This window comes from Periophthalmus magnuspinnatus, chromosome 2, assembly GCF_009829125.3.
Source record: "Periophthalmus magnuspinnatus isolate fPerMag1 chromosome 2, fPerMag1.2.pri, whole genome shotgun sequence".
Classification (NCBI taxonomy): Eukaryota; Metazoa; Chordata; class Actinopteri; order Gobiiformes; family Gobiidae; genus Periophthalmus; species Periophthalmus magnuspinnatus.
This window is the reverse complement of record NC_047127.1, coordinates 6,892,864-6,916,237: the sequence shown is the minus strand read 5'-3', so window position 1 is coordinate 6,916,237 and position 23,374 is coordinate 6,892,864. Positions and strand designations below refer to the sequence as shown.

The window sequence follows — 23,374 nt, the reverse complement described above, 5'->3', positions numbered from 1 at the left end:
CGGTGAGGAAATAGGGTCAAAAAGGAGCAAAACTAAACGGGTTTAAAATAAAGTATGGAGTTTGAAGTTTTGGTTGAACCCATGCTTTTGGTATATGCAGGTTCTTGCGCATTGGAGTTGTAGAATTAGCGAATTGTGAGCAGGATGGACAGATGTATTTGTTAACATGTTTATTCATATTTTCATTACTTAAAAAGCTATATCTTACCACAAGCCTACGTTAATTTACCCAAAATGTTAAGGGCATAGCAGCAAAAGATGATTTCTGATTGTAGCCTGCGTTTTTGCACCCCTGTTCCACAAAATCGCTGCACCAAACCCAACTACAACACAAGTCGAAGGAAGTAGTAGTATCCCAGGCAAGACAAAGCACCTGGTAATTAGGAGCAAGTGTCTTCTTGGGTCTTCCCCGGGGCCTCCTCCCGGTGGGACGTGCCCAGAACACCTCTCCAGGGAGGCGTCCGGGAGGCATCGGGAACAGAGGACGGAGCCATCTCACCTGGCTCCTCTCGGTGTGGAGGAACAGCGGGTCTAGTCCGAGCTCCTCCCGTGTGACTGAGCTCCTTCATGACCATAGGTGAGAGTAGGAACGCTGCACCAAACTGCGTCAGTCTCACGCTCCACCCCCTTCCCCCTCACCCGTGAACAAGACCCCGAGATATTTGAGCACCTCCATGAGACACAGCGTTAATGAGCTACCGCTGCTCATGTGGTGGGGGAAGTGTCTTGCCCAAAGGCACATCACAGCAAAAAAAACCTTACCCACTAATCTATTGTTGCCCATATATTCAACCATATACCATCGTGTGACATCTTGAGACATACAGTACTTATTATTTCTATCCTATGGCAAACGTAGCCACTTAATCCGTTTACAAACTTCAGCTTAACACAAAAACAAATCTTACATCAAACTTTAACGCCATACTTGCAGATCGTCTTAAAAATTAGCATAGCACAAAGAAAACGAAACACTCCGACATGGCGCTAATTAGCTTTGAATGTGGCATTTAACAGTCACGCATCATAATCATTTTAATACAAAACAATAGAATCAAAAGTGGAGCAGTTAACTGTGTCCCCATGGGGAAAACTCCATGTCCCATCATTCATAGCTGCTGGGGCCAACCAAACTTTAATCCCAATTTGTTTTATTGTCATGCAGTAGTGCCATGACTGAAGGCACTTAACGGAATTATGATCCTATTATCATAAATCCTGAGATATGATTTGCATCGTATCACAAATGTTCATCTTTCAAGGCCACCACGAAGTCTCAAAGTGAATCGAGCGCAAGTTTTTTGTTTGTTTGTTTGTTTGTTTGTTTTGTTCTTCTCATCCATAGTGGACACCATCTTGCATCATTCTTACACAACAAAACAATACCCACAATGCATCGCTCCGGCTCCTGTGCCCTCCGTCCAGTAATTACCATAAGTGTCATGTAACTGTATGATGCAATGACACACAATTACAGTTCTATGTATGTGATGAGCTGTGCTTTGTCACCGTCGTAATTTTACATCAAGTAGCACAGTGGGTAAAGCGATGTCGCCCTTCAATCAGATGGTCGCTGGTTTGAATCTCAAGTAATTCGGTCGTGTATTTTGGCGTCACTCTATAGCCACTTGTGTTAAAGAAATTATGAGTGGTTATGACATGAAGGGCATCTGGAATAAAAAGATCAACAATTTGCATATGTAGTGTAGTATTGTATGGTTGAACACATGGACTAAATAGTCATATAATATTTATACAGCTTCACTGACAATCACAGAAAAAGCCTATTTAATTTAGTTTTAGTTTAGTTGCATTTTTTTTTTTTTATCCAAATAACATCTAGGAAATTCCATCATTTTTTTACATATAGCCTAATTATTTTATTTTATTTTGTTATTAATTTGTTACATTTAAATTTTTTTCTATCCAACTAACATCTAGCAAATTCCATCTTTTTTTAATTATTATTATTATTATTATTATTATTATTATTATTATTATTATTATTATTATTATTATTATTTTATTACATATAACATATTTATTTAACTTTATTTTTTCAATTTTATTTTGGTATTAATTAGTTACTTTTTTTTTTTAAATCCATCTAACATCTAGCAAATTCCATCTTTTTTTTTTTTTTTTTTTTTTACATATAACCTATTTATTTTTTTATTTTATTTTATTTTTTTTATTTTATACATTTTATTTCGGTATTAATTAGTTACATTTTTATTTTTTTAATCAAACTAACATCTAGCAAATTCCATCTTTTTTATATATATATATATAGCCTATTTCTTTTCTTTTCTTTTATTCATCAAAGCAGACCATTTCAAACACAGACTGAACGCGCTGTCCATGGTGCTGAACGCTTCCACTGAACAATATACCAATTACCGCAGCTGTATTTTAGTATAAACAACAATTTTTCCATGTCATAACTTTACACTTTTATATAAACAACCGTACGACTACATTTACCCATTTCCCAAAGCAACTCTAATAGCAAACAATAACTGAACAACGATTTAATAGGCTCTAAATATATCCAAAAGTGATGTGAAACCCGCCCAGGTTGACCCCCTACTGTTCGCCGCACCGTTTGACTCTTAATTAGTAATTTTTCAAAATAATTCAAAAACATAAATTTGACATCATTGATCAAAAATGTATGAAGTGTGAACAAGCATCCACCCGCTACTAAAAAAGATATTATTTTTAAGGATTAGCTACTTCAAAGTGTTTTTTCCTTCTGCAGAACTAGCGTAATGTCATTAGCCACTTAGCTCGTTACTGCAATTACTGACATTGTTAGCGTCATTATAATGGAAGGAAGTAGCTAGTTAAATGCTAATTGGGAGCATTTACAAAGCACTTTTGGACCGTGATTGAGATAAGATGTTGCGCTCTAGACTGGCCACATTATTAGGTACACATATTGTTGTTTTTATGTTGTTTTTTTGAGTTGTATTGGCCTCCCTGAAAAAGGCTAGCCAATGGGAGGAGTAAAGAAGAGTGTTTTTGGATGGAAAGATTAGTACATAAGGTTTAAATTATGTTTCCAACCCATCTACTTTCTCTTTTGCTGCTATCCCTTTTTTTAGTTCCAGAAACAAATTCTATCTCAAGAAATACTTTGTAGATCTATTATCAGATATTGGTATTTTTGATGGAGCGGTGATAGGATAGAACAATATAAATGACCCATACATGCTGGAATACGCCAGAAGGTGCTACATGGACTGTCTTATGTTTTGTAGCTTTGGGAGAACATTGTACAGCACAATGTATGTAAAATATGTAAGTAAAAGTAACCAGTAGTGACAATGTACAGTATATAATAGGGGCTGTTACTGCGGCAAAACTATGTCATAATTCGTTAATGTATATTTGTATGTATGCTACAGAATTTGCTTTATAATCATAGTCAAGAGAACAAATTTGTAAAATTTTGTGTATGTATTTATTTGTTTGTGTTTTTGTTACAGGATTTGCTTCATAATGAAAGCCAAAAGTACATTTTTTTTTATTCACAATTCACACAAAATAGTTAAATGAACACAATGAACTGTATTTATTTTATTTAATCTATTTAATTACAAATTCCCCACATTTTCTATCGTCTGCAGCCTGAAAGAACAATTTAAAAAGAAAAAAAAAGAAAATAAAGTTGTCGCCTGTATCATGAAAAGGGAGGACTTTGCTGTAAGTCCCTGTACATACACTACTGTTCAGAATATCCTGTAAATACACTATACAATATGGCTGTGTGTTACCCCAGTTCTGCCCCAGTAACAGCCCCGTACGTCAAATGTTAAGCACTTATTGTAAATACACTGACCATCCCAAAGAGAAGTCATCTTGTGTTGAATTCTTAAACATATGTATGATTAATGTGTAAAGTGTAAATATGGTATCTCTATTCTAACTTGATATAAAGCATGTTTTTCTATTGTGAACTGTAGTCTGATTTTGGAAGTGCGTCCTCCGTCCACACACCTGGTGCCACTGCAGACGTAGCGGTCATCTAGAACTGCCCGGAGAACATTTGTGGACTATTTGAAGACCGAGAGTCTGAGGCCAGTGTGAAATGTGTGCACCAAGAGACAATCAGCCAGAGGAAGAGAGACTTTTGTATCTAAAACCAGGGACATGACCACTGTACAGCTGTGCATATGTACATCAAGAGTTTAATGTTCAGAGGGGTGGAGGGGGCTCTGGTTGGATCTGGCATTTAAAGGGGACATATTTTGTACAATCAACTATAAAACAAACTCAAAACTGTATTTAGATTGATTTGTGCAAGTTTGAGAAATCCTGCATTCGAGACTTGAGTGCTCAGAAAATGTCTGTTTTCACCTACCCTCTATCCCCGCCCACTGCTCTGTACTTACCTGTAAGTATTCAGAAGGTCCAGACTTTGGGTCATATGGAGGTTTCACAAAATGTTAATGGAGTCTGCTGGTCGATAAGGTGAAATGCCACTTTGAAGAGGCAGTTCCTCATCTCTGCACTTTTGAACAGAAAGTCAATGGACCCTTTTCTATTATTAAGCTGTTTTAGCTCAGTATTGTGCTTTACAATGAACACATGTAAAATAACTATATAGCAAGTCATAGTTGATCACTAAATACCACACAAAACGTGTCTTCTTTAAGGTTTCTAATGCCTGTAGAGTCAACATTTTGAATTTGAATCCTGGATGTGTTTTTGTCTCTGTTCTAGTCTGATAAAGTTCACCTGCACAACCCCACTGTGATAGAAACTGTGATAACAAATCATGTCCCACTGTACAGAACAGTACAGTGATTCTCAACCCCCGAGAGGGGGCTTGAGACCCCTGGGGTCCACAGAGATTTGTCTCTGAGAAGTATCAAAGTATCTGAGCAAATGAAGTCACAAAGTTGTACCTCAAGTAATCTAAAATGTTTCTATAAAAACTATTGTCAAAATAATATCAGACTTTATTTTTGTGAAGTTTTGGATCACATTTACAGACCTGGGGCAAGAGAAAACAACTGTCAATCAATCAAAAGACCTACTGACTAGGTCTTTTACATGAGTCTATTCATTGTTACTTCTGACCAGTATCTTGGCATAAATCTTAGATGGATCTACAGTGGCTGCCAGTTTGCTGTAGTCATGTACATCTGAGACTCAAACGTCTGTTTAAGAACCACAGCTGTAAAACCACTTCTGATTTTTAAATGCTTGTTAAGTTCCATTTGAATGCCAAATTCGAGCAGACCCAGACCCTCCCCCTCGTCGCTCTTGTACATAATCTCATGTCTAAAGCCCCCTGTGCCCCCCCCTCCCGCTCCCTCCAGTATTCTGTACAGGTGTACTCATATATGCACTATAGTATTCTTACACACGACAATACACATACGCATGCCCCCCTCCCCCCTCCCATCAAAGCCAGTCTGAACCAGCATGTGCCCACAATGAGCGCTGACACCGGGGGGGCCGCGGGGGAGCTGTCGACCGGGCGCTTTCATCTTTCTACCTGTTTACACTGTATGAAGATTTAATATGTGCTTTTCAAAGGTTGTTAATAAGCACTTTGCAGATGTACCCTGATACTCCACAACAGACCGTGTGCCAATAGACAGCTGTACTGCCAATAAACTCTGTCACAATGCATCAGGACCTGTGCGGGTTTCATATTTAAAATGTGATAAGTGCGTTGCCTGGGTGTGGGATAATAATGCAGGTACATATTTGATTTGCTCTCGCTGGATACATTATTTAAAATATCTGCGGTAAATGCAAAAATGTAATCAATAAAAAACAGCAGCTGTGTAGTGTTTGGAAGTGTGTAGGGCATTTCTAAGCTTTTAACAGCCACATTGAGCACGTACGAAAGTTTTCTTAGACTGAAGAAGAGGAGACGTAATCCATTTTCAGTGCTTTTAGTGAAGTAAAAACAATCTCCAACAACAGGTAGAAAATCACACCTGAGTTTATCAGACAGGTAGCAACAATACAGATTATTTTAACAATTTAACTATTTTTAATCCATTATTTCAACAATTTTAGCTTTATTTTTAGTCTTCTTATCTTTAATTCAGTCATTTATGCGTTTAACTATACATGAAAATGAAATTAAATCTTTTTAGACAATATAAATTTGAATAACTTGCATCTTGGCTTATGGCTGTGAAATATTACTGGATAAAATAACAAATATTTAATCGTTTATACCCATTTTCTAGCCAGTTTAAGATAAAATATTGATAAAAATTGTTTGCTTTAAGAATCGTTCCTATGTTGTGAGATAAGACTTTTTTGTCAACTAAGTGATAGTTGTTTGGTTTCTTCTTTAAAAAAAAGGACTTCAGGCTCCTTACTGATGTTCATGTGCCATTATTTAATTCCTTTCACACCATGAACACCGTGAAAACTAAAAGACAGATCAAGAAAATTTGCTTAACTCTAATACATATAATAACTTTTAAAATAGATACAAAACAAAACAATCTATACCGTGTTTTCCATCATGACAAGTGGTACTTAAGTCTTTTGCACTTATTTGCATTTTCCTTGCTCTTCTTTTTACACTTTTGACAAATAAAAGACATATAAAGTTAATAAAAATGAAGACACAAATACAGAACAATAATTTTGAACTGGCTTGAAAACATGAAAACAAATATACTGACATATTACCGTCAGCTACAATAGTTTATATTTTGTGACATTTTGGCAGTAAAAGTGTTTTCAAAGTCATAGTCACTTGTACTCCATGGATTTCCAGAACTCAAATTACGAAATGAGGTTATCTTTGTAAGTGTAAGGTCTTTTTTTTAATAGTATTTGTTGATATTCAGTCTTTTTGTACCTGCGTGTAGACTCGACAAAGAGGTAAAGTTTGATCATTTTGTCAAAATATCCAAAACTAGAACTAAAACTACGACCAGGTGTAGATCCGATCCCGTCCAAACTTGAACTAAACCGGGACTGTACATCGAAAAGGTAGGAGAAATGTATAAAATGGTTCTTATAAAGTCTTCAAAGTGAATTATTAATGAAGTTACCATTTAGTCATTAAACCTAATCAATTCATTTCAGTTTTGCAGCGCTTGTTTAGATTTTTTTGAACATAAATATTTGATTACATCAGGTTTAGACATGGATTTTCCCGACACCTCCTCCACACTGCCTCGTTATCCTACCGCTTACTACTCTACGTGTTACAGAGGTTATATATAGATCCATGTGTTAGGCTTTTGATGTGCGTATGAGTATGACACACATTCGAACACACCGTCATTTCGTATCAGAGAGAGAGAAAAGCGCGGTCTGATGGTTTCAATACAGTTAATATGTGTTTATGATTAGTGTCCCTCCCCCTCGACAGCCAAGTGTAATCAGTACTACAGGAGAAGTACTACGAAGTGATATAGAAGTGTAGTACTAGAAGTGTGGTAGAACTAATGATACATGTCTGTGAGAGTAGAAGAGGTTACCAATTTATATTCAGTTTTTAAATAAATTAATGTTGTTATTGTAAAAACTACCAAAATATAAATGTTGAAAATTCCATAAATCCCAAAATTGTCATTTCTTGGGACTTAAGAAAAAACAAAACAAACCTATTCCTCGATGGCTCAGACCTCTATGCGTTCATATAATATCAGTGTACAAAGACAATGGCTAAGACATGTCAGACTCAGGCCCGCGGACCAAATTTGGCCCACGATATAATTATATTTGGCCGGCGAGATCATACCAAATATGTATTAGAGCTGGCCCGCCGACTGCCGCGACAGTATAGTACATGCACGAATACTACAAATACCAGAATGCTTTGCAAATACGTCGGCGCCCATCACTTCTGCTGACACTCATTAGCATCTGCTACCTGTCGCCTCACTCAAATTTAATCCACCCCTTCTGAAAAACACGCAGATGTTATTAAAATTTGTCAATAAATATTTAGTTTGGCCCGCTACTTAGTCCCAGTTTTTAATTTTGTCCCTCTGTGAATTTGAGTTTGATACCCCTGGGCTAAGAGGTCAAGGTGTCTTGCTCAAGGACACCACACTGGTATGCACTGTTAGGAACCGGATTCAAACCAGAAACCTTCAAGAGAATTTTTGGGATTTGGATGGAGAACATTGAAATGAGAGCTCAATTAATAAATTACAAATATAATATATAAATAATTGAAATAATTTGAGGTCCTGCGTTTGTAAACAGTAGCCTACTTTAGACATGAATTGGTTTTTAACATAGATTTTTTTTTTTTTTTAAAGAATGAAGTAAAATCAGTAGTTGTATGTTAATCAGTAGTACCTTAACTTTTCGAAGAGCGTACAGTATTAGTAATTAAAAAAGCAGATGTAATAATAATAACGTTAAACAGTTCTTTAAATTGCTGTAAATCTCTCCGCTTTCAACGTCCCGCCGTAACCATGGCAACAACAGCAGCACATCAAGCCACAAGTGTAATTTATTCCAAAGATGAAACAATCGCGGCTGACCTAGATCGGGCAGAACAGGAATTAACCGTGCGGGAGGGGGGACAAGACAGGGGTGCCCTTTATCCCCCTAAAACTTCATTACAACTTTTTTCTTTTTTAGGTTTTGTACTAATTCCAAAAAGTCTAGTTGGCTGGGTTTTTTTTTTTTTTTTTTTTTTTGAAGGAGGAGGAGAAGGAGGCGGTGGTGGTTGCTATAGTGATTGTGTGTGTGTTTGTATAACAAGGGTGGAGGGGGTTTGGGGGGGTGGGGGGGTACACAGCATGAAGCCCTAAGCTCCACAAGGCCGGAGTTATCGGCTCACTGCAGCTAATATTTGGGTCCAAACACAAAAGTGAATACACCCGGATGGTCCTTTTAAGCAGCCAAATAGAAGTCTTTAATAGTAAATCTGTCAAAAGTAATAAATACCACTGAGTTTATTTTTAGAATTTCACATTTACGAGAAAAGGAAGTATTTAAGGTAACAGATGAATACATGATTAGACCAGAGTTTTAACATGAATAGTAGGAAATGGGGGGGAAAAGTTGTGCTACTGCAATTAGAAAAATGTGGATAACGACCCCCTCATTCAGAATCCTGAGCTGACGTGCAGTTTATAGTATAGTAATAGTAATAATATACACTGCCCGGCCAAAAAGAAAGTCGCCACCTGGATGTAACTAAGCAAATATGTTGGGGTTTTGCTGCAGGTGGTCCGGTCTAGGTTCAGCAGAATGAGGTCAGCTGACACCTGAATATACTGAATGACCAGGTTATTCCATCAGTGGGTTTTTTCTTCCCTGATGACACAGGCATTTTCCAAGATGGCAATCCCAGGATTCATCGGGCTCAAATTGTGACAGAGTGGTTCAGGAGCAGGAGACATCATTTTCACACATGGATTGTCCACCACAGAGTCCCATTGAGAATCTTTGGGATGTGCTGGAGAAGCTTTGTGCAACGTCAGACTCGACCAGCATCAATGCAACATCTTGGTGAAGAATTAATGCAACACTGGATGGAAATAAATCTTGTGACAATGAAATATTAGAGTGTGTGAGCTTTTTTTTTTGGTCAGGCAGTGTATATATTTTTATAAATGCACATAAACTACTGAAATTTGAACCTAGCTAAATATTTTGAATGGATAAAAACGTAAAATGTAAAAAAGCCTATTAAAAGAAGATTAAATGCATAATATTTAGATCACGTTTTAAGTTTTTTTTAAGTAATTTAATTTTTTTTAAAATGTTTTGTAATTTTATGTTTGTTTTTATTAAGTAAAATTCACCCTTAATAAGTATCATAAAATGCTCACTCCATATAAAGCATTTCTTAAAAGTGTAATACATAACATTTCTAATTGTTAGTCAGCACCAACTGCTTGTCTTTGGGTCATTCCTTGGCCTGAAATGTCCCACAGTATTGCATTAAACACGTCTATCTCACATTTATTAAACTGCAGGTGTTTTTATTGTGACAAAATATCTTGTCACCTCTCCTCAGATCTGACCTGTAACTTGGGCTCTAAAGAGATTCACAAGTTTAACACCGACTGAGCAACATTTTCCAAAAGAAGTAGCATCGCCGTGGAGACAAGCAGACGACCAGAAAAGTTACAAGTGCAGTTTTTAATCAAACAAAACAGCCAGAAATGCTTGTTATTTATGACCGTAATCCGTCTCCAGGCCCATAGAAGCCTCGTCTTTGAAGCAGCTATCAATAAGTAAACACACCCTGTAGTTCGTCCTGTTTTGATTCATATCTCCAATGTCATTTACTGTATGAAACGTAATATAGTTTATGCTGATCTCAAATATTCATATGGGAAAAAACAGGTGAAAAATGAAAAGTGTGGGTATCGTGCTCATAACTGCGCTGTGGAGAGTGATAGTACTGTACGCTCCTATTCATATTTGTATGGATTTGAGGCGCAGTTTAGAGAAATTACATTTTTTTTTTCATTCTTGTGTCGCTTCTCGGGCTGCACGTGTGAGCGGAGATATGGCGGTGCGTTCAGGTGCCTCTAATGGGATTGGAGATGACGGATTTGAACTCTCGGGTGTGCGGTTAAGACAAAAATGGGGTGTTTATTTTATTTTATTTTTTATCATAGAGGCATGTTTTCAGCGATGAGTCCAAATGATTTTTAGCACAACAAATGTTTAAAAATGTGACTTTTCTAGTGTAGGACCCGCTTGTCTTCATGGAGATGTAATTGCTTTGGCTGAAATGTCCCACAGTATTTCTTTATGCATCAAACAATTACCTTCAAAAAGTGTAAGTTTAACCATGAATTATATCAAATGTTAGCTTTAAACAACTGCAATCTCTTTTTAACATGAAACTAAAGAGGAAATTGGGATGTCACATGTAACAACTCTAAGGCAGTAAATTTATCTGTTACTATGGAAACAAACATAATGCCACCAATCAAAATTAGCCTAAAGACATAGTAGTTATTGTAGTATAGTTGCAGTGGATCTAATAGCTGTTGTAGTAGCCTAGTTGTAGTAGTAGTAGTAGTTGTTGTTATTGTTGAAAGGTAGAGGTACAGTAGTAGTTTTAGTAGTACTAGTAGTTGTAGTATGGTGTTGGCTGTAGTAGTTCTAGTAGTAGTAGTAGTATAGTTGCAGAAATCCTAGTAGTTGTTCTAATAGCCTAGTAGTAGTAGCTCTAGTAGTAATAGCAGTACATCTAGAACATTACATGTAGTAGGCCAAATGACAACAACAACAACTACAACTACAACTACAAGAGAAGTCAGTTTTTTCAAGTCAGTAGTAGTAATAGTAGCTGTAGCAGTAGTTACAGTAGTAATTATTGCAGTATAGTTGCAGTGGATCTAATAGTTGTTGTAGTAGCCTAGTTATAGTAGCTCTAGTTGCAGTAATAGTAGTAATAGTAGTTGTTATTGTAGAATGGTAGAGGCTGTAGTAGTTTTAGTAGTAGTAGTAGTAGTAGTTATTGTAGTATAATTGCAGTGGATCTAATAGTCGTTGTAGTAGCTCTAGTAGCAGTAATAGTAGTAGTAGTACTTGTTGTTGTTGCAGTAGTTGTAGCAGTTGTTATTATAGAACGGTAGAGGCTGTAGTAGTTTAAGTAGTAGTAGTATTTGTTGATGTAGTATAGTGGCAGCTGTGGTAGGTCTAGTCGTAGTAGTACAGCTACAAGAGAAGTCAGTTTTTTATCGTAAAATCACCTTTTTAACCCAATATGGCGACCGAAAGCATCTAGCTTCTACATTAAAATATCTATGGACTAATAATGGCATTGTCTTTGTCATAAAAAGGTCTTTTGACTTGCGTTTTGGAGTCGTTATACAGTCAAAATTACAATTGTTTTAAAAGTAGATTTATTGTAGAGACTTATTGTTGCAGCAATTCGCTCTAGGGAAGACCAGGACAGGAGGGAGGAGGGATCATGTCTCCGTGGCCTGGGAACACCTCAGGATCCCCCAGAAGAGAATACTCACAGTACTACCAATCAAACTCTTTCTTCTGTTATTCTTTTACTTAAACCCAATGCCCCCCATCCTCCTCGTCCTCCTCCATTAGCTCTGTGCACGTCTGAAGTAGTACCTGACATGTATCTACGACAAGTGCTTACATAATCCTATACATTTACCCACATAAGGCACAGGAGAGACAGGAACATGCATTAGGACTTTTGGCTCACGGAAAAACGCCCGCGGCTGCACTCAAAGTCATTTTTACATGTATTAAATGTGTTTTTTTTCCTGAAATAGCCTCAGAAAGCAGTGCATAATGTAAAAGTGAACTATAGCGTAAAAATATCATGCAATAGAGATGACTTTTTTTCTAAATCCAAATAAAAAAATCATAGTTGTGGTATTAAAACATTGTTATTCATTTATATATTTGAACATAGTCTTGCTGTACTTCACTTTAACTGCACAGTTTAGATTTTTGCACCAGTTTATTTCATAGCAGATTCATTATCAACAATTAGCAGCATAGACCGTGTGTATAAATGGACATAGCTAATCTGCTAGCCGCCACGTTCCAAAATTGGAAGTGAGCATGGGTGCGTTTCTGGCTCCGTTGACTTCGGTTGGTTCCAAGTCACTTTACATTGGAAAACTGTCGCTCCTCTCTCTGTAACCGCTGCTGTCAGACTCGTCATTTTTGGTCTTAAAATGTTCATATTAACCCGCGCTGCATGATCCTGGTATTTTTATTTCGTGGTATTGTGGCCATGAATCAAGATTACAACATTAATAACAGACAATTCTTTCCCCAAGGTCACTCCCGATAGCATTAGCAACAGGTTTGATAGTGTTGCTCTCTGCTAAACCAGTAGTAGGGGCGGGAAGGGGCGTTACCTCCAACAGCCTCACTCCAGATTGGCTCTTTGGTTGCTATGACACTCGCGGCTCCAAATTCGCCGCTATAACTGTTAGCCTCAGTGACCTACACTCTATGATTAACAGTGAGGTGAAAAAATTATTTTATTTATTTATTTATTCCACTTTTTCCCGTTAGCATGGTAAACATAGCTGTATAATATTTCTTTTAAATCAATGTGTGCTTATTCATTTGAAACTAATACAAAGTGCACTTTCTCACTGACCCCTTGTGGTGGTGTTTATTGTTGGCACTATTTTGCAACTTTACTTCTGGACAAAATACTCTATAAGACCTTAAATTATAATCATCCTTGCAAAACTACAATACTTACAGTAATCTGATGGATGATATTTTATAATGGTGGAGTAATAGGACATGTAGTAGTAGTAGTAGTAGTAGTAGTAATAGTAGCTGTAGCAGTAGTTATTGTAGTAGTTATTGTAGTATAGTTGCAGGGGAGCTAATAGTTGTTGTAGTAGCCTAGTTGTAGTAGTTCGAGTAGCAGGAATAGTAGTACACCTAGAACATTACATGTAGTAGGCCTAACAGTTGCAGTAGTTGTATTAGTTGTTATTGTAGAATGGTAGAGGCTGTAGTAGTTCTAGTAGTTGTAGTAGTTATTGTAGTATAGTTGCAGTGGATCTAATAGTTGTTGCAGTAGCCTAGTTGTAGTAGTAGTAGTTGTTGTAGTAGTTGTAGTAGTTGTAGTAGTCGTTATCGTTGAAAGGTAGAGGTAGAGTAGTAGTTTTAGTAGTACTAGTAGTTGTTGGAGTATGGTGTTGGCTGTAGTAGTTGTAATAGTGGTTGCTGTGGTAGTATAGTTGCAGAAATCCTAGTAGTTGTTGTTATAGCCTAGTTGTAGTAGTTCCAGTAGTAATAGTAGTACATCTAGAACATTATATTTAGTAGGCCTAACAACAACAACAACAACTACAACTACTACAACTATTACAACTACTACTAGTGACAAATTCAACCTAGCAGATCATTTTATCGTCAAGAATGTTACGAGCAATAAGCTGACCCTGAAAAGACATTGTGCAAATATTATAATCCCTGATACAAAGTGTCCATCTGTTACATTTCATCATCTTTGTACTTCATTCTAAATTTGCATACTCATTTTTCACCCGGCAAAACTTTCAAATCTTCAAAAAATCCATTCCAAAAATTTGTGTTTGGCTGTCAAAACCTCTCTGCAAGATCTGGGCTGCTTATTTGATCTTTGTCTTGATCTGTCGGTCATGTGACTTCTGTCTCTGTTGCCATGGGACACCGTTACCATGGCGCCCGTCGCTGCCTATGACCCAGACTGGGAAGAAGAGCGATTTTGAAAAAGCGTAATTGAAATAAAAAATGAAATTAGAGGCTTTTTTTCTGGTTTGAGCAAATGGATTCCCGCTTAGTCCGACTCATTCCGGAGTTTTATGGGTTTGGTTTGAAACAGAAATAGCTCCGTGTTTATAGTCCAAGCAGCACAGCATGAAACTACAAATGAACAGGCTGTAATATTTTAAAGGGGACATGTTAGGGCTGTATTCACATTCCACTTTTATGAGTTTGGGTTATAGTGGCTAGCTTAGACAATTTGTTGTATTTTGAGTTTGATTCATGCGTGTTTGAGTAAATCTGCCAGGGGTGTAGCAGCAAATTCTGTTCCCTGAGTACAAATCATCACGATGGGCCCGCACTACATTGTTGTCAAATGAAAAATGCTCATTACAGACTGTGTGAGGGGCCCTTTTCTGCACTGCACCCTGGGTAAACAGCACCCTTTACCTCCCTGGTCCAACGTCCCTGGATCCTACATCGCCCTGTATAAGAGATGAGTTCAGAAATCTGACATAGTCCAACTTCAAAAAACAATATTTAAAGTTAAACTAAACACCTAAACTCCGCCGACAACCACATTTCAAACAGAGCTGCTAAACTGGGCCGTACCTGGAGGACTAAAGAAGAGAAAGACGGGGAAAAGGGGCGGGTTCTGGAGGTAAAACAAACACTGTGATTGGTCTAACAGGTCTCCACACTTCAAACTCCGCCTTTGCAGTCAGGTGTTAGTGATCAGAAACTAATTAGGCTGTAATCAGGGAAGTTCTGCTTGATGTCACCAGCTACTTGACAGTGGAGGCAGCGCACTTTTCCACCAGAGAGTTGCAAATGTACTTAGTTTGTGTTAAAGTTGCCAAAAAATGACCAGGAACAGTAGATAATGCTATTAAAACACAGTTTAGTCACAAAGAGACAAAGAGAGAAGTTGGATTTGTGTTTTGTTCTTTAATGTTCAGAATTTGTGAAAGAAATTCCAATACGCTCCAGGATTAGTTTTCCTGCCAGATCAGATATATAATTATTATTAATGGGCTTCCTGTTTATAGCCGACATTTTGAGGACTTTTGATCATCACTCTATGTAAATTTATGTATTTTATCAATGGTTATTTCTACAGTCAAAGTGTGACTACCAACCTGCGTTCTCTTGTATCTCTGACTAATTATTTATTGCTCACTCACACAACACACTGGAACAGGCAAAATGAGTCAAGTGTTTTGCCAAAGGACATAACAACAGTGGGATTCAGCCTTCGGACAAACAGAACTTGTCAATTTTAAACAGTTTACAGTGGTCCAAAGTTATTCCTCACTTACCTCACGCATTCAGAGCATCCTAATGAGTTTATAAGCACAACTAACATGCTAATCACACAGTTCCTGATTGTCGGACAACAAAGCAAACAGCATGTAGCAGACTAAATATGACCTCAAGAGCTGCTTATACAATATATCTGTCCTAAACCTTTAAACTTTGAATTCCCATTTGGAAAACTGAACGCTGCTCCTTTGCTGCTCTAATAGTTCTACTTTTATATATTTAGAATTGTATTGCGCCTTAAAGCTGTACTCTAAATGAAATCACAAAAACTCACATAGATCTGCAGACGTTAAGCTCAAGGCAAGACGATGCGAAGGAACTATTGTTTTTATAAGAACATTCTGGAGGTACACATCGGAATGGAGTAATTCAATAAAGAGTGTTTAAGATGAGATCCAGAAACAGTAATCGGATAGAGATTGAAACTGCGCTCAAAGCAAGACAAAAAGCAGCAATAAAGAATGTGTTTAAAGCCACTGTGGAGCTTTTCTGATGGGGTTCTGTGTATATATTATTACATTGCCTGGAATATCCCAAAGTAAAGCATTAAACATGTCTATCCTGTACATAAAAATAGCTTGAGAAGTCTAGATCAGGGGCATCCAAACTTTTTTCACCACCAAATGATGCATTTAAGACAGGTCTGACAGAGCCATTGTAACGTTAATAAGACTTGGAAGATTATTTTTAGGTCTGTGTCACAATGCAGTGTGATGTTATTCAGGTTATAGAGGTAGAATTTCTTCAGTTTGTAGTAAAAAAAAATACTTCCTGATCAATCTGGCCTGTTTAGGAGAGCCAACAAAAATTGGTCTGAGGGCCGCATTTGGCCCCTGGGCCGTAGTTTGGACACCCCTGGTCTAGATAGATAAATAGGTTTAATGCCATCCTGTGAAACATTCCAGATAAAGCATTTAATATATAATGCACCTTTAAGTGTGTTTTGATTCATTGGCTCATCTTTGAGATGGTAGAAAGCACCAAACTGCAGGTAATAATTGAGGAATCTTGTGCTTATTTTTTTATTTTTATTTTTTTTTATGTTTTGTTTTTTTATTTATTTATTTTTATTTGTTTATGTTTTATGTATATTTAATTTTTTTATATTTTTGTATTTATTTTTCTTTTTATGTTTTTATTTATTTATTTTTATTTTATTTATTTTTTATTTTTTATTTATTTTTGTTAGTTAAAGGAACTGTAGTCTGCACTCTTACAGTTTCATTTTTCTTTTTAGGTTTAAACCAGTTGAATTTCAGCACTGACACAAACTGGCCAAATGAGAGACTCCAAACCGTGGGCAGCTTGTCCAATGTTTTTGTAATCAAGAATACATCAGCACTACAGTTGTTATCAGTAAAACCTGTGTTTGATTTGAACATATTTACCGCAGATCTGAGACACAGCGGTTAATGAAGTTCATGGAAATCAAACTCAGTGCTTTAAGAATGATTTACTATTCGAATCATAATAATATAATTTGACAGTCATAGTTGTAATTTTGCACAACCAATTTTTTGAAAAGCCTTTCCATTGTGTTTAGAGACGAGAAAACGTTGGAGTGGGGGACCTGCCAGGCTAACATCTGGCTAAACCCATGTTAGCGAACTGCACATAGAGAGACAGATGACAGTAATTAAAATTCATATTGACTTGTTCACGGCATGCTTTTCCAGAACAATTGTGCATATTTTATTCTCGTGGGTGGTACAGATATATTCAGCGATGTTTTCAGTGTTGTCTGTGTGTGGACACAGGCAAACACTGCCTCTTTTCATGGATTTAGCTACAGCAGGAGGGCAAGGTCAAGTGGTGATCAGGTTTACAGACTGTTTATGACATATCTTTCTCACAACCTCACTTATCTTATGCATCGTAAACATCCTAATTATTCACCACGATGAGTTTATAAGCACTTTTCGCAACTTTCAAAGGTGGAGTGGAGCAGCCAAGGTAACTCTAACAACTGCTAGCTAAGCGTGCACTTCCTGATTCTTGAACAACAAATTGATTTATAAGCAGATGCTGATAGTATAAAGTGGTAAATTCACCCTTTCTTTAAAATGAGGTTGGCTTGGACGTGTAAGATTTATTATGTATTTGGAAGGTAATATTTCCAAATGCTAACTGCACAGTCGTAGTGAGAGGAGCTGATAGTTTAATTACAAATAGCTGTATGATAATTACACATTTGATTAAGCTCATGTTGATACGTGAAGTATGGCAGAGGGATTTCAGTATGTTTAATAATCAGATGTTTTTGAATACGTTCATCTGTGTTAGTCCTGGTTTAGATCCGCTGTAAAAAAGAGTTCAGTCGTGGTTTAGTCCTGCTTTAGCTCTCGTTTAGTCCTTCTTTGACATTAGTTCTATTTAGTCCTAATTTGGACCTTGTTTAGTCCCAGTTTCATCCTAGATCTTGTTTAATTCTGGTTTAGACCTGGTTCCATCCTGTTAACAGTTGAGGTAGTCCTAGGTAGGTAGACCTGGATTAGTCCTGGTTTAGTCCTGGTTTAGTCCTGGTTTAGTCCTGGTTTAGACCTGGTTTAGACCTGGTTTAGACCTGGTTTAGTTCTGGTTTAGACCTGGGTTAGACCTGATTTAGTCCTGGTTTAGACCTGGTTTAGTCCTGGTTTAGGTCTGGTTTAGGTCTGGTTTAGGTCTGGTTTAGTTCTGGTTTAGACCTGGGTTAGACCTGGGTTAGACCTGGTTTAGTCCTGGTTTAGTCCTGGTTTAGTCCTGCTATAGACCTGGTTTAGACCCTGCATAATCCTATTGCCTATTTGTATCTTGGGTTTAGTCCTGGTTTAGTCCCAGTTTAGACCTGATATAGACCTGGTTTAGTCCTGGGTTAGGCCTGGTTTAGTCCTGGTGTAGTCCTGGTTTAGTCCCAAGTTATACCTGATTTGAGAATAGTCCTGTCTTAATCCTGTTTGTATTGTTTTAATCTACAGTGTATAAATCCTTGTTTAGACCTTGTTTACTCCTATAGTTCACAGATGTTACTCATTACTTACAAGATTTATTCATTAAACCGCAGCTTGGATCTCTCCCATCCCATTCCCAGTATTCCCAGCCAGTTTTCCCAACCAGTGTTCCCAGTATTGCTCCATAGATAATGTGGGAGAGCTGCACAGACTCCACACTGACCCTTAGATGTGATTTATGACCTATCATTAGGAACATGACGGAGGACCCATATTGCATTGCACCCGCGGGATGCAGGGGAAATCTGGAGAGCACGGTTACATTAAGTGGACTATATTTTATCTATAGGTAATAAAACAGACTGGAGCATGTGCAAGCTTTGGCCATTAAAAGAGAAGAAGTAATATTTCTACATGATTGGACTTTATTCTGGTAGTGTTTGCCAGTATGGACTGTGAAACGAGAAAGTAAAGTCATTTGTGAGAAAATGGTGAAGGTTTCAAGATGCACTGTGTAACTTTTCTGATCCATAGACATGTTATTGCATTGCCTGGTGTTTATACGGGATAAAGCGCTTGAAAATCATATATATGTATCATGTACTTTACGTAAAGGTCCTATAGTACACAACAAAGCTCATAATGCTCTATTCCACCTTGTGATGTCATGAAGTGGTAGTTTTCAAGCTACATTTTACCTTTTGTTCAGTAGAGATTAGCAATTCCAGGACTGAAAGTATCCAAATGATTCTAGCGAGGGTGTATGAAGTTTAAAAACACAGTCAAGCACTTCCTGTATCACCACATGACATCACAAGGTGGAACAGAGTGTTTTCTGTTTGAGAGAAGAACTCAGACTAAATATGCAGGTTTTGTGTGTTAAACATGTGAATGCAACAAAACACAACGCCAGATATGATTGTGATGAGGATTACATTATAACAGATCAGAAAAAGTGTAATATGTGCCCTTTAAGTACATTTTGCTTCTGTATCAATACTTTTACTTAACAAAACTGAGTACTTCATTCACCACTGTAACCCACGGCAGAGTTGGCATTTGTTGAACTTGAACATCTTTACACAACGGCAGCAGCAGGGGGCCATTTATTAAAGAATAAGTTTGATCATGGCACCGTATATTTCATAAAAGTGTTTCCCGAATCATAATTGGACCATGGGGCAAAAATGGAGAACAGGCTGCGTAAGAACATATATTGTTACTTATAAAAATTCTGTTAATTTATTTCAGTGTGTTTTTTATTTATTTTTTATTTCCTTTTGTTAATTTCAGTCTATTTTTAAATAATTTTGATCGAGTCAATTTTTTTTCTTTTTCATTTTTATTATTTCAGTCTATTTATTTATTTAATTTGTTTTTGTTGATTTCAGTCTATTTTTTTTTGTATTATTTCAGTCTATTTTTTATTTTTATTATTTCAATCTATTTATTTATTTTGTTAACTTCAGTCAATTCTTTTTTTCATTTTTATCATTTCAGTCTATTTTTTTTGTTAATTTCAGTCATTTTTATTTATTTTTTTTAATTATTATTTCAGTTTATTTACATAATCTATCATAATCTATTTACATAATTTTTTCATTCATTTAATTTTTTTCAAACATGAATATTTTAACTCTAATTATTAGTAGTCGTTTTTGTTTTTTCTGTCAAATTAATTAAATACACTGTTGCATTTTCTCACACTTATTTGCACATGTAAGGATAGTACTGTGTCCATAGCAACGGTGATAAATTTGCATGTATGATAATATTTTCACGTCTGGAATTGTATTTTTCTGCACACATCATTCTCAAAAGCTGAAAAAACTGTCCCTAAGATATCACTGGGCCAATTCTTGTGGGATTCAACCTGGTTAAACAAAGGCAGATGCTACAGCGACTCACTTTAAAATGTAGGGAAAAAGTTTGCGAAAATGTGACCAAAACCTATAATATAATCTCTGTTTTGTTTGTGTTCTGTCTCTCACACCTGATTACCCGCACCTGTCCAACATACGCTGCCAATCACAAACTTTGGTCTCCTTCATTTTGTCTTTTTAAAATTAGTTTCCTCGGTTACCAATGAGTGAGGTCAGTTCACTTTCTATTGAAAAACTTTAGTTTCTTTAGTAACTTGTAGTTCTCTCTGTAATTGCTGCTGTCATTTTGGTCTTAAAAAGTACGTATTAACCCGCTCTGTATGATCCCGGTGTCTTTATTTCGCTTTTGTGTCCGTGAATCAAGATGTGAACATTAATAACCCAGATTTCCCTAGCGTTAGCAACAGGTTTGATTGACAGCGTTGATAAGCAGAGACGCCTTTCCTATAACCGCTAACCTCTACGAGCTTCATTTGACCCGAGCCGAACGCTACGGGTGATGTCAAACCCGCTTAGTCCACTTCTTTATACAGTCTGTACGCGAGAAACATGACAACAGTGTTTCCTAGACAACGGGCGGCTGCGAACAGAGACGACATCAAAGTGCCGGAGTCTGGTCTTGAACCGGCGACCTCAGATTTCCTCGACGTGTGATGCAACCGCTCCACTACAGCTTTAACTCAACATAATGAACTCTCGAAGCTTTTTTGAGTTGGTTTCTTTCCTCGCACGATCGAGTTTAACGGGCACCAGCTGTGAAGTACCTGCCAGATTCACACAGTTGTCCAGAGTTTTCTATAAAGCTCAGGATGGAACATTTAAGGTCCTATATTACACAAAATGGACTCTTGTGATCGTTAAGTCATGTTATGTTGTTAACTCATCAAAAACACACCTGGAGTTGTGTTTTGTTTCATTCACATGTTTGAGTAACTCTTTATTATCAGTCTGTAACATCTCCAAAGCTCAAAACGCTCTGTTCCACCTTGTGATGTCATCAAGTGGTAGTTTTCAAGTTAACAGCTCCTTTTACCTTTTGTTTAGTGGAGAATTTAGTAGCAATTCCAGGGTTGAAATTGTCCAAATGATTCTAAGGAATGTGTATGGAGTTTAAAAACACACTGGGGCACTTCCTGTATTACCACATGATGACATCACAAGGTGGAACGGCGCATTTTGAGGTTTGCAGATGTAGACAGACTAATAATAAAGGGTTACTTAAACGTGTGAATGAAACAAAACACAACTCCAGGCATGTTTTTGTCGAAGAAAAAAACCTTATAACCCTGTATCTGTCAGTACTGGTAAATACATTTATCACACTAGTGTCAGAATAACCGTGGCAACAAGATAAATTCCCACAATATCTGTTCACAAACTCACTAGAATCCATCTTGTACGGCTCCCAGCTGATCCCATTGAGTCCACACAATTATTGATGTGGAGCAGAAAGTGTTAAAAAAAAGCAATAACAAGATAAATTAAAGCCGCAAGCGGCATCGAACGGCCCTCGTGGGCCGTGCTTCGCACTCGGCTGACCCGGCACTCCCTGTGGGTGGCGCTAACGTGCCACTTGTCACTTTTGATGCCCCACTTGTCTAGATGATGTACAGTGATTTTCAGCTCTGCAGGTGAAGCGCCTTCAGAGGAGTTGATGAAAATGGGCTTTGCCCATTGACTCAATGTTGACACTGACATGCTAGCAAGAACAAATATGGATGTCCCATGCCTACGGCATGGGTTGCTAGGATACAGGAGTCTGTGCAGGGGGCGGTGCTGCCACAAAGTTGCGCGCGCGAAGCCCAGCACCGCGAAGCCCAGCACCGCGAAGCCCATGCACTCATCATTGCGAAAGCAATAGGCCCTACGCCCTGTATGGGCTCGGGCCTAAAAACAGGACTAGTTCATTTTAAACAGTTTGCAGTGGGACAAAGTTATTCCTCTCTTACCTTATGTATTCACCATGATGAGTTTATAAGCTCTTTCACAACTCCCAGAGACAAGAACAGCATTTTTCCGCCATGGTAATGCTCAAAACAACTAACTAGCATACTAACAGTGCACTTTGTGATTAGCGGACAACAACCACGCTTTATAAAAGATGCAGACAGTACACAGCAGACTTATTCTGACCTTAAGAGCTGCTTATACAATATATCTGTACAGGGGAAAGACTAATTTTGCGGCACAAATATAATATCGAAGCGTGTCATTTGGCTCTTGTGATTGGTTAAAATGTCTTCCTCTTTCTGAATTATATTGGTAGAATGCAGCGTTCATCTGTGAGAGCGGGAATCACACCATCAACCTGTGGATCAGAGCGCTCAACGATGTTTATGACGAGAGCGGGATTTGAACCACCGACCTTTGGATCAGTGGATAACTGCACTACTGTCACCCCATTATACAAATTGACCACTGCGAGATTACTACTACTACAACTACTACAACAACTACTACTACCACAACTATAACAACTACTAGTACTACTCCTACTATTACTACTACAACTACTACTCCTCCTATTACTACAACTACTACTATTACTACTCCTACTATTACTACTACTACTACTACTACTACAACTACAACTATAACAACTACAACTACTAGTACTACTCCTACTATTACTACTACAACAACTACAACTACTATTGCTACTCCTACTATTACTACTACAACAACTACTACTACTACCACAACTATAACAACTACTAGTACTACTCCTACTATTACTACTACAACAACTACAACTACTACTCCTACTATTACTACAACTACTACTATTACCACTCCTATTACTACTACTACTACAACTACAACAACTACAACTACTAGTACTACTCCTACTATTACTACTACAACAACTACAACTGCTAGTACTACTCTACTCCTACTATTACTACTACTACAACAACTACAATTACTCCTACTATTACTACTACTACTACAACTATAACTACAACTACAGCTACAACTACTAGTACTACTCCTATTATTACTACTACAACAAAGACAACTATAACAATTACTCCTACTCTTACTACTACCACACCACTACAACTATAACTA

At 37.3% G+C, this 23,374-nt stretch overlaps 1 protein-coding gene across 1 annotated transcript in view; it reads left to right on the top strand.

The window, feature by feature from the left end:
* atg3 (autophagy related 3) overlaps nucleotides 1-23,374 on the top strand; it is a 257,779-nt gene that overhangs the window by 12,975 nt on the left and 221,430 nt on the right. The gene's annotated exons all lie outside the window — the stretch shown is intronic.